The sequence below is a fragment of the Brassica napus genome, chromosome A8, assembly GCF_020379485.1.
Source record: "Brassica napus cultivar Da-Ae chromosome A8, Da-Ae, whole genome shotgun sequence".
Taxonomy (NCBI): domain Eukaryota; kingdom Viridiplantae; phylum Streptophyta; class Magnoliopsida; order Brassicales; family Brassicaceae; genus Brassica; species Brassica napus.
This window is the reverse complement of record NC_063441.1, coordinates 14518740-14532550: the sequence shown is the minus strand read 5'-3', so window position 1 is coordinate 14532550 and position 13811 is coordinate 14518740. Positions and strand designations below refer to the sequence as shown.

The 13811-nt window shown below is 28.9% G+C and overlaps 1 long non-coding RNA gene across 3 annotated transcripts; it reads left to right on the top strand.

Moving 5' to 3' along the window:
- Positions 1–10958: 10958 nt before the first annotated feature.
- On the top strand, positions 10959–12759 carry LOC106421193. Of its 3 annotated transcripts, none has more exons than XR_007315852.1 (5): positions 10959–11481; positions 11635–11715; positions 11806–11934; positions 12033–12158; positions 12329–12759. It is a non-coding gene; the product is annotated as an uncharacterized LOC106421193 (long non-coding RNA). The 3 variants fall into 3 exon arrangements; XR_007315851.1 differs by having other exon boundaries at positions 11627–11715; XR_002664417.2 differs by having other exon boundaries at positions 10959–11715.
- Positions 12760–13811: the final 1052 nt, after the last annotated feature.

Genomic DNA, 13811 nt, shown 5'->3' with positions numbered 1-13811 from the left:
TCTTATGATATGATTAGTTAAGATCGATTCAAATTCAAATATATCGCAGAGGATAAAAGAGAGGCACCTCGTCCTCACGTCTCACACATTCGTTTTTACTACCATCTCTAGATCTCTTGTTCTTTAAGAGCAATAACTGTGATCTGATGTTCGGACGTTGAGTAAGACGACAGATGCGACTTAGAAAGAGAGGAAAAGAGGATATAAAAAGGGATACAAATTCTCAAATAACAAATTTATGTAACAGCTGGAGTAACAAAAAATAATACTTCATTTGTTTCACAATACATGATGTTTTCTTTTGATGCAAAAATATTAATAAATTTTTTTTTTCTTCTAAAAAGTAAATTTAAAAATATATTTTAAAAATCATTCAACCAATTATAGAAATAACTGCAAAATCTGATTGGTTACACATTTTTTAATAAAATTAAAGATAATATCAAAATATGAAAATATCATCTATTTTGAAACAAAAAAAACATCTTCTAAAACATCAATCTATTATGAAACGGATGAAATAATAATTAGAGTTAAAAATTAAATTCATGGAAGGGGTGGGAAGAAGATGTAAACCTCGTACCGCCGCACGTATATTGGAGATTTAAGGTTTTTTGAGACGGCAACAAAACTGAAGAGCGAGAAAGAAAGAAAGCAATTAGTCATGAACTCTTGGTCGTGAGTCTTTTGACATAGTTAATAGATTACGTGAATAAGTTAGATGAATTGATTGATCTGAAGAAAAAATTGACGTGGATGATCTAAATGAATTAAAAACCTTATATTTATTTTAAAACCTTGTATTTATTTAATATATTTATCACATATTTTCACAAAATTATCCCTTTAACAATCTTATATATTAAAACAGAAGTCACAACCTTGATTCATGTGTGATTTTTTTAAAAATGGACTATCTACTAGAAAGTCATAAAATTTAGTTGTCCTATCTTTTAATTTCATATTAACATCACATAAGTCTCATATTGCATAAATCAGCTAATGTCTATGAGTTAAAACATAATAAAACTTTGCTATATAATATAAATCGTGACTACTATAATAAAACATTTATATCAAACGCTATATGATTTTAACTCGTGTTTCTTCTTCAGGTTTACTTTTTTTTTCCTGAGATCCTTCGACATGTTTACAACATCAAGAAACCTCAAAGTTTCTCCGTAGTGCACATGCATTTAAAGTGGATTACTGAAACTACTCTAAACATATATATAAGTATAGTAGCAGCGCTGTGGCCATGAACAAACACTCAAACACGATTTGAAATGTTGCTGATCGGGTATTCTTTTTTAACTATCGTGATCGTGTCATCTATTAATCCTTTTTCTTGAGGTTGTGTTATACTACACAAGTCAATACTTATTTTTTTAATCGAAGTCAATATTATTTTCTTTGAACATAATGTTACATCTTTATACACCTTTACCACATTATGCACTTGGAGAAGATGAAGATGGTGGAGTATTCCATAATAAAATCCGATATATTCCATTAATAATATGGATATATTCTTCTAACCTTAAACTGAAATTGGTTCGCATTAAAAAAAAAACAAGTAATTAATTATTGTACACAAATTTCGGTATTTATAACTATTTTTGGTTAACTAATCAATTAATATCAACGAAAATATTGCCAAATAATTAACTATATCTTCAAATTAAAATTTTCCCCAAATCGTGCTCAACTATCCGTATTTATCGTCAATGTATTGATTATATCTTATAGGTATATTTTTTACTTATACAAAAATTTGGTATATGTTAGAGAAGCAAGCTGTTCGTGGGTGTTTTTCACCTAATATTTGAAATATACTACAATCATTTTTAAGGCAACGTATAATATCACAACTAAAAAGAATTCGACATGAAAATAATTTTCTACTGTACCAAAGTTTACATATATTAATGTGTATAATAATTAAACACAATTTAAAAAGCATAAATATATAGAAAATATAAAAATACATGTGACAGTTTGAAGCTTGACGAGAAACACGTAAGATATAACATTATTGTGTTCGAAAAATTCATATACACATTTTTCTCATTAGAATATATATCATCTTATATATTAAAACATAAGTCACAACCTTGATTCATGTGTGATTTATTTAAAAATGAATTTAATGGACATATTGCTAGAAAATCATATTATATTTCATTTCTAATCTTATCATTTAAATTTTAGACATATCAGAAATTTTTATTGGGTTATCACTAATTGGATTTAAACAATAGATGATCCATTGAATTTATAGATAGTATAAATTAAATAGATATAATTTAGTGTTGTAATACTATACCTCCATATGTTAATTATTTATTTGTCGATGTTAACTTGTAAAATTATAAATATGTTTTTTAAAACAACAAAAATCATATTATGTAACAATGATTAATCTTTACTGCTTTAAACCAACAAAAACTAAATTTTTAGTTATTTACTCGATAATATAAATCTATGAAACGAAAATTTAAATTTTTAAAAAACTTTATAAATTTATGAAATGTTATAATCTCTTTGAATATAATAATAAAATAATATTTTACTAATCTTTATATATAGTTACGGTTTTAATAATGAAATAATAATCCAAAAATATATATATAGAAGAAAATACATGTGAAAGTTTGAAACAATCTATTCAATGAAAAAATATACCATAAACTTATTATATTTTGAAAATTGATAGACATATATATATATATATATTATAATATATATCAATTTAAAATTGAAAACAAAATGTTTATATAAAAATAAATAAAACAAAAACCCGCGCGGTTGCGCGGGTCGAGATCTAGTTATATTTACAACGACAGTTACGAGGTCCGAAAACATTAGGATCGTCCAAACATTCTCCAACGCCATTATAATGCCTGGCGCAGTCCTGAGTGCAAAAAAACATTTCACAGTCCTGTTCTTGGTCAATGGTTATTTCACATAGCATTCCCTCGGATTTTTCAACCATTAAACATACTAGAAAAGCAAAGCATCGACAAAATAAAATAAATAAATCACTTACTTAGATAATCGTAATTTTTTTTAATTGGAAATGAGAAATTGAAATTACCCGAGAATATAATCTGTTTGATATTATCTGTTTGAACATGATAACTTGGCCATGATCAATATTATCTGTTTGATATTTTTCTTTTCAAATGACTTTGGTCTATTAATGATTATATGTCTATATATACAGGTTGTAAAATATGGGATGTTCTTTTTCTCTTTGTTAATTTTTTATCACATAAAATAAAAATATATACTTAAATGAGAAAAACAATACATATAATAAATTATATCAGATTTTACTTATAATAGACTTTTGACCACTAGAGATATCATTAGCGAAATAAAATATAAAATAATCAGTCAGTTTAATTAGCCAGTTCATTTAAATATAGATGTGAGGTCAACAAATTTTAGGTGTTACAAAAAGAAACTAGGCATCTCTTATGGAAATAATCATTTAAATAATACAGTATAAGTGTATAATTAGTCAAATGTAATTAATACATTTTTGTTTTGTCATATCTTAGTTATCATCATAATTTTATTTTATTTAGTAATATAACTAAATTAATATTTTTAGTTAATTCAAAATTTAAAGCAAAAATAAATATATCACATTAGTTGTTTTATACTTATCATTTTTATTTCATAACAATTCAGTGAATAATATAATTAAATGAATATTATAAATTAGATAAAAATTTAACCAAGATAAATATCATAGATATTTTATACTAACATTTGTAATAGTGTTATTTTTAATTTCAATTGGTATTTTACATAAATTAACTTTTTTAAAAAGATAAAAGTTTATATAATTCAAAATTTTAATCAAACAAGCATAAAATCTAAATGTGATCAAATAATTTTAGGAACAATATATAAACAGTTATTTCTTTTCAGTTTTTCATCTTAAATTTAAATGAATTAGTCAATTAAAACAAATACTATGTATAAAAAAATTCAAAAATTTTAATGTTAAATCTTGGTGTTGTATTGAAGATAAAATAAAATAAAACATCATAATAATAATAATAAAAAAATATATATATATATAATATTATTTTAACATCAAATTTAGTGTCTTAGTCAAAGTTGCTCTGTTGACCAAAAAAAAAGTTGCTCTAAATCATTTCTTTTAACCTCAAAATGAGAAGTCTGGATATCTCTCGCCTGACAAAGGTACGGTTTTCTTCCATGAAGCCAGTGCCTCATCTTCTCTCCATCTGTCGACCTAGTAGCGAACATTTCTCTGGTGGTGCTGATGCTCCTCTTAATGGTAGAAAGTCCCACCCCTGCTAGAAAGAGTTTCTCTCTGTTTCTCTAATCAATATAAACGCTCTTTGTCTATCCCATTTATCAATATCATAACATTTGTAGCAATCAAATAATCATTGTGTTAACATAATCCTCTAGTTTTTTTTGGATGAAATGTTAAATTTTTAATCATCAGGAGAACGAATAGTTATGTACAAAAATTGAGAAAAAAATAATTATAGCCTAAGAGTGTGCATGGAACCAGAATCCTCTAGTTTTTTTCCCAAGTCATGGCAAAAATGTTCATGTATAAGATATTTCAACTAATCATTTTCAAATAATATATGCTCGTTCGTTTATATATTAACATACTAGGATAAAGACCTGCGAAGGCGCATGATGAATTTATATAAAAATTATTTAAGAAATATCGTATGGAAAAATAAAATTTATATTCTTGATCAAATAAATATTTTTGGCTCTTAAAAAAATTTTAAAAAATATTTTTGTTAATTACATAATTTGTTTACTGATAAGCTCATCTCATTTTTAAAAATATTTTAGGTAAAAAAATCACTTATCGCATAAGAACCTAACGTTTAGGCCGAAAAATCTCAGACCTACTATTTGATTACAATGAAACTATGTCATATCGGTTTTATATCACAATTAAGAAATTTAAAAGTTAATTATAGTTATGAGAACCTTACGTTCGCGTGCCCATCCTATATATCTTCAATATGTTTTTTTCATTTTTGTGTCGTTTTTTTTCATTTTAGTTATTGCTCGATATAAATATTGATTTTTGAGTTTATTCTCATTTCATTATTTTGTTTTGGCCTGAGATTTAGAATATGTTTAAGATTTAAAATTATTAAAGAGATACATACTTAGGTTAAGATCCGCGCCTTGAACAGAATACATATTTTATATTATTACTTATTTTATGTTTTATGCATATTATGAAATAATAAAATAATAAGTATATATTAAATAACTAAGAAATCAGTTACTATTATGTAATAAATAGTGTACGCATATAAATTAAACGGTCGTATAGGGTAAATAAATTAAAACAATCAATATTATCTATCGTATATGATATATAATTAAATTTAAACGATACTAACATATATATATAGTATACATTACTTTTAATATGAATATTTATTAAATGAAGTTTCTACTGATTTTATGATTATTTGCATAATTTTGTAACAAAATTTTACACCAACGATTTTTTAAAAAAATGTGGAATGTTTAGTGGTTTCAATAATTTATAATCATTTAAAAAAATATTTCAAAATTAAAATATTAATTTTTCAGTATGTGTTCAACGCATATATGAAAATATAAGTATGTATTTTCATAAGATGTACAGTTTAATTTTAAAAAATATGATATATATATATTAACATAAACACCTATTAAAATAAAGGACAATTGTCAATAATAGCACCTTTTGAAGTTTATGTTTCAAAAATAACACTATAAGGAGAAAGTCACAAAAATGACATTCATTAAAGAGTAAAATATCCCTAATACCTTTGGTTTAAAATTAAATAAACAAACAAAAATAAATAAAAATAATTAAAATAAAAATAAAAAAAATGAAAAAAATAATTTTTTTTTTATAGTTTCAGATTATATGTTTTCAGATTCGAAATTTTTATAATTTTTTTTTTGAAATTTTTTTTTTTCGAAATTTTTTTTTATTTTTTTTTCAAATTTTCTTTTTATAATTTAAAAATACTTTTTGAAACTGTTTTTAAAATTTTTATTTTTTATTTTAGTATTTATTTTTTATAAAATTTTAAACCCTAATTCCAAAACCCCACCCCTTAACTCTAAACCCTAAGGTTTGGATTAATTAACCCAAAGGGTATAAGTGTATATTTACCTCTTTAATGAAACCTATTTTTGTGACTTTGAGCCTTGAGTGCTACTTTGTGAACAAAAACTTGGTTTGGTGCTATCTTAGTCTTTTTCTCTAAAATAAAATGATTTATTCATATAATTTTATAATCATTGTATCTTATTATAGAAAACAATTTAAACCTTAATCACAAAAGTTTATGTGAGACTTATAACAGTTTTAGTAATTTATACTCGTTTTGAAAAATTCAAAAAACAACATATACAAAAAATCTAATTTTTTATTATATGATTCATGTAATTGTGTAATTTATTTTAATAATAAATAATTAAACAAAAATGATAGAAAGTATACAGATTGTTAGCAAATCTTTATTATTTAATCTTAATCACATTAGGTAATTTCGTAGGTTTTATTTAAGAAAAAATATATAATAATTTCAATTTGATAAATGAATGGTCCATAATGGGCATACTATATAATATAACATACCCTAACAATTTAATTTTGGACTAACAAAATTCTCAATTGATTCTCAATCCGCCACTTAAACAAAATTAGCATTCCAATTACGTGACAACTCAGCATGTCACTTTTTTAATTAATACAAACTACATGTTATAACTTTTTTAATGCTTCTCTTTTAATATATAGGGGATATACTTACTTATAGAACTTTTCTTTTGTTGGAAGAGACTATTTATAATGCTTGAGTTCCGGATAAAGAGGTGAAACCAACTCTTCCTTTGTTGCTATAAAGTATCTATATTATTAAAGTTGAAGTACACATTGAAATTATTTGGCAATATGGATAGTAGTTAAAAAAATAGTACTGTTTGGAAACATGGATAGCAGTAAGTTAGGAAAAAAAATTGGCTATGCTACTAAAAATTTGGAAATCCATTACATTATATTAAAAAGTAATGGGTCTATGTTACTTGATATATATATTCAAATCAAAATAATGATTTAAAATTGATTTATATCAAAAATTCATTCAAAAATATACATATATTAATTTGATTTTTACTAACATATTTCCAATAACTATTATAAAAATGATTTCAATATATATAATAAAAATACAATACAAAGCCCAATTTCAAACACCAACTTAAATTATGGTTTTTATATTTCAAATTAAATTTTAAAATATAATATATGTGATTATTTATATGATTGTACGTATAAAATATTATTAGTTATAAAAACAATTATTTGATGGTACGTATAAAATACGATTAATTATATGATAACACATATTTTGTAACCTATGATGACACATATAGGATATATATATAATAGTGATTAGGGGTGGGGGTTCGGGTTCGTTTTCGGGTCTTTTTGGGATTTCGTGTCCAATTCAGATCTTTGAGGATTTGGTTCGGAATTGGATAACCAATTTAAATAGGTTTGGTTTACATATTTGGATAGAGAATTAATAATTATTTACGTATTTTGGAGTTTTGAGTATTTTTTAACTATATAAGATATTTACTTTTGATTATTTGTATATATTTTCAAGCATTTATGCGAACTTAAAAGTATCATATATATTTTGGATGTATTTATATATATTAAATCTAAAAATAATTAATATATATAAATATATAAATCTATTTTGGATACCCAAAATACTTCGGTTCGGATCGGATTAGGTTTCAGTTCTTCAAATACCAAAATTTTGAATAATTCAGATATTTAATCAATTCTGGTTCGGATTTAGTACTACTTATTCGGATTGGGATCGGTTCGATTCTTCGAGTTCGAGTTTTTTGCCCAACTCTAAATAGTAACATAAAAAGCAAATAGCATTATATTTTTTTTTTAAATATATCCGCACGCCTGTGCGGATCAAAATCTAGTGTATATTTAAATATAAATCTATTGGTAAGCTCTTTTATTCTTATTATACCTTTTTGGCTTTGCCAAGTGCAGATGGAGCGGATAGAAGAACACGTATTGTGCTCTTGAAGCTTAACAGGCCATGCAATATTCAAGAATGCCAACCACTTTTTTATGAAGTACAGGGGGATGGCCTTTGTCTGGCAAATAACAAGCCTAGCAAGCCACACAGTATTTGCAGTTGTGTTTACACTTGCTAAGCTTAAATGTATCTCGTATGATGTTAAACAAGACCCGAAATTTTTGTTGTCACATGGATAAAAAATTATTTATAAAACAGTGCGGGAAAAGTATCAGGATTTCGACCTATATATTTAGCTATCTTCATTTAAAGCTGCTGAATCCTTTCCCAGCTTAGCTACTCTGATTGACATGTATTTGAACAAAACATAGAGAAATAATATACAAGAATATTACCAATCAAAACCATAATTTCAAAAGAAGATCAAGAGTACAAATATTTGTTAAGGGAATGTTGACAGTGAGGTTCGATCAAGTGCTTAATGAGTTAGTTAGGGACAAACAGATCGAAAAATCGTGTTTATATTAAACCAAGTGATTACGTTTTGATGCGTTTAGGGGTCAATAGTTCTGTAAATGCAAATTTGAAATTAGGGACCCAAACTTTAAGGAATAACAAACTCTACAAACCATAAGCTACGTAACTTAGATCATATAGTTCCCCACTGATCACAAGACCAGCAGGACTCAGTATCACTGATATATATGTAAGCTCATAAACTATTATTCGTATTTGAAATCCATCTTCTGCAAACCTTGACAACTGAAGCTCCCGTAGCAAACTTCTTCTCAAGATTATAGATGTGTCACTGAGTTGTATCCCTGATAAACAAATATGTTCAACGCATTAAACTACAATGTACGACCCTTTTAAAAGAAGGTATAATAGCAGATTTTAAGAAGTAATCTTAAGCAACGAAATTGACATCCTACTCTAAACTCCCTCATTCACTATATATGGTGATATACCATGGATTTCACCACATTTAGACCATATTATATGTACTATATAGAGTTTATTATATGAGCTTGGAGTATGTTTTAGAGTGTTTTCAGGTTCAGGAAAGATTTGGAGAACTTTGGTGATTTTGGAACCTTTTGAAGTGCAAACTGCACAGATACATTAGAAGTTTACCTATCGATGGAGACCTTCTCACAGAGCGATTTAGCTGATATTTTGACAATAGATATAGCTTTGAGTTAGATTTCCAATGCCACCCATTTGAGGTTAATCCAACGGTTAGATCTAAACTTATGTCCGTTTTACTGAAGAGTGGTATGTCTGCCTCACGAGAGGAAGCTGTTGAGGAGACGAATGAATGTCGATCGACAACACAGCCTTAGTGTCGATCGATTGTCGATCGACGGTGATACCAGAACGCAGGCCAAGTATGTATTCAAGACCTACTTAAGCCCAGAAGTCACCACAAATTACCAGAATGCTTATGACCGACTTTAAACCATATTTATGTGTTTTCTAAGCCATTGTTGACGGCTACACTTTATTTTATTCATTGTTCTTAATTTTAGGTTAAGAGAGAATAGAGGAACTCCTTTGGAGTAATTTTAAAACTCCATTGTTTTTATTATTTATTCTATTTTATCTATTCATCTATGGTTTTTTGTGAGTTTATATGGTTAATTAGGGTTCTTGATGGATTAGAAAAAATTATAGAATTGCTAGGGTGAATTTATAGAAAATCCTTTATTAGAATTAATCTTACTGCTTGTGTTCTAGAGGAGCTAACTCGAACCCTGATATTAGGATTGTGGACAACTACCGCAGCAGGTTCTGCACCAGAATATATTATATTGAGCTACGATTGCTAGAAACAAGCAACAATTGATTTAGTTAAGACTAGTGAAGCTATCAATCAGCTCTCTAATGCTTGCCTAAGGCAGCATCGATCAACGCTAACTCAATAGCATCGATCGATGCTCGATCCATATCAACAAACGACATTTGAGATATTGGACTTAATCAAAAGACTTGATTCGCAGCGGAAGCTAGACATCTTGTGCATTAGATACTGAGTTCTAGAATTTTCATCCTCATATCTGAATCATTCTATCTCTATAATTCTGATTACATGAATCATAACTCTAGCTATTTATTCTTATTGTTTACAACCTCAATCAACCAACTGAACAATTGTCTTGTTACCCTGCTTTACTTTATTTACTGCTTTATTCATCTATTGCCTAGCTTAATTGCGAATGTATTGAGTTTATTGTGTGTTCACGCTCGCTGTGGATTCGATATTAAGTACTACAACCGAACCTCTTATTTGAGAGAGTAAAACCACTTTTTAGAGTAATTTGAATGATGTACCATATGTATATCTACAGGGTTTGAAGATGATAGAAGATGAATCTGTCTTGTTTACAATCAAAATCTTGTTCTTATGATTAATTAATATTGATTCAGATTCAAATCGAAGAGGATAATAAAGGGCACCTTGTCCGCACGGCTCACACATTCGCTTTTACTACCATCTCGAAATCTTTGTTCTTTATGAGGAATAACAGTGAACTGATGTTCGGCCATTGAGTACGAAGGTGGATGCGATGTAGAAAGAGTGGAAATGATGTATCATCGTACGTATATTTGAAGATTTAAGGTTGCTTTTAGACGACAACAAAACTGAAAATGGAGAAAGAAATAAAGCAAATTAGTCAAGAATTCTTGGTCGTGAGTGCCTTGGCATAGTTAACGTGAATATATTGGATGATTTGATTGGTCTGAAGAAAAATTTGACTTGGGTGACCTAAATGAATTTGAAATCAATATTTTTAATAGTATATAGATTTTTAATTTTTATAGGTTTTATTTTTATTCGTGGCCTTACATTTATTTAATATAGGTTTTATCACATTAACGATCCTACTATATAAAAGCAGCTAAATTGGAGCTCTCTAAGCACTACCACATAGGCACAAATATTCCTAGCCAATGAAAGTGCCATGTCATCCCAGACTGGGCTTGGAAAAAAAAAATTAAGTTAGTTGCCCAGTCCATTTAAACCATTTCCCAGCCCAATATGTTAATATGATAAGAGACGGTTCAGGTTATATCCCTTTATCGATCCCGTGTCTCTGAAAATCACTCATCCTCCCTAACCCTAAGCGCCGTCTCAGACCCTTTGTCGATTCTCTTCCTCTCCCCCACCTTCCTAAACGCTCCCAGTTAATCTCCTTTATCAAGCGTACAAAGAATCTTCGTAACTGTCTTCAGATGCTGCTGTTGCGCAATGCCTTCGACGCTCTTCGCCTCGGTCGATCGTCGCAGTTCGTTATCGCTCGGCTTCTCCGTTTTTGGGACTCGGAAAGTATGAAGAACATGGTGAATTCATAGAATCACTCTACTTATCCTTGATGAGAAGGTATTGTAACAAGAAGCATCTTATTTTATTTTTTATCTTAATTTTGTTTTCGAATAGCCCCAATGATTTAAATCGTCTAACTGTATCTGTTTGCCATGCTGCATAAAGTAAGATATGTAGCTTGAAATTTGAGGGAATGTTTTAGTATTACAGGACCTCCTATAGTCTCAAAGAGACTGATGTGGCTGTCTTGGAATCTTGACCCATAAGGTGATGATTACTCTTTACGCACAGGTTTGTTTCAATTTTTGGGTTGGTTACGCATATTTGCCTTTGTGTAAGGTTGCGAATTTCTTCTAAATATTATTTTCTTATTGTTAACAGATGGTGATACCATGCATAGTTTGATCAAACTCCATTTAGGTTTTCTTTTGGGAAACAAATGAAGGTAAAAAGCCAAGAGCAGAAACTAGCTGTGCCGGAACCAGCATTGATCAAGGACCTTGATTCAAGGTGTGTTAACACGAAACTCATAAAACTGAATTGGAATCAAGTAGCATTTATTTTGTACATATTAATTCACTTAGGTGCTGTAAATGGTTTTATTGTAGGAAGAGAGAATATCCTTTTTGAGCAATGGCTCGATTGATCAAGGAGAAACAGTGTTTTTCTAAAGCAATGGGTACTGAAAACCTCCCCTTAAGTTGCATTAAAGAAGCCATCATCATTGATGAAAGGTGTTACACTGTGTTTTGCTTTAAAAGAGTCACATTTCTGTTCGAACAACATATCCAAGATTTAGTTGTACGCAAGTGTTGGTTATTTTTCTCTTTTAAAAAAACTCTAGGTTATAGTCTCTCTTTAAGCGCATTCTCTAAAGCATTTTTGATTTGTTGACTGTCAGCAGGAAAGAGCCTGCTATATTGATGACGATTGTGATCACAGAGAAAGACACAAAGAAATTTGAGCTTGGATTCAGCAGGTGGTGGTAGCCAACAAGATGATACAATCGTTGAGAGATGTAACCCATTGAGAGGAGAGATATAAGAAGCTCATGATTTGGTTTAAAAGATGAGATATAAGAAGCTCGTGATTTGGTTTAACAGATGACATATATAAGAGTTGAGGCTAAGTAGAAATGTTAACCTTTGTGTTACGGTCATTTGTTTGTCTTTTTCTGTCTCTGCAATACAAACAGCTTTTACTCTGTTGTTTTTCCTTTTGGTTTCAGTTTGAAGCAAAAGCTATGAATCTGTCATTTGTGTCATCTGAGATTAGACTTTTTGTTTGTAATTGATTATTGTTTCTTTGGCAGCAAACAAAGCCTTGGATTTTAAAGCTTCTCTTTGCAATTAAAAAGAAAGGTAAAAACCTGTTTAAACAAAAGTAAAGCCAAACATTGGCTAAGGTTGCTCTGTACTTGCCAAAGCCTGTTTTTAGCCATGGTCAATTATATGTGGCACTCTCAAGAGTGACCACACCAAAAGGACTAAATATTTAGGACATTACAACACCAAAAGGACTAAAGATATGGTAGCTTGGCAAACACCATCGCTAATATCGTCTACAGTGAAGTTTTCAATGGCTTGCCACAAACAACAGATATGTCACACGACCTTCACTTCTCTGTTCAACAAAACTATATACAATAAGCATTGTCTCAAACATTTAGCCCCCAGTTGACTTTCCTTATTGCAGGTTTAGAAGAATACCATGAGATTCCCGAATAATTCCTTACCTCAATTCAAAATTCCTAACCAGGCAAATCAAATTTTGCAACAGGAAGGGGCCTTCTCAGACGGTCGTCTCAAGCTCGAAGAGAACAAAGCTTTTCTATTTCAACACAAAACATGGCCCAATTTATGAAAAAAATAATGGACTTAGATTTTATTTATTTCAACGTTAAACCTATATGGCCCAACTAAATATTGCATAAAATTGTGTTATCCTAAACCAAAAAAATATATTTTGGTGGTCCTTTTGCCAATGCATCTGATATATGATTTTTTCTACTTGACGATTTTGTAAAACAAGCAAAGCAATTTTATATGGCCCACCACTTCATATTCTGGACCACAACAACTATATTGTAAAAGAAGTTATGATCATTTATCAATTTTACCAAGTTAAGACGATCACGTTAAATACTATCCAAGCAAAACCTCTAAAATATAATAGTTGTGCTACAGAAATTCGTGCAAGTGCTCCAGCCTCTAATGCAGAAGATACTATCACCAAATACGAACTGCCCCAAAAGATAGCATCACCATTGGAATTACAAACCATCAATCCTGCATTGACGATATCCTCCACAACACTTCCTATAACATTTTAAAAGTATTATAACACATCTAATTATCAACAATCCCGCGCTTGCGCGGGGACTCCGC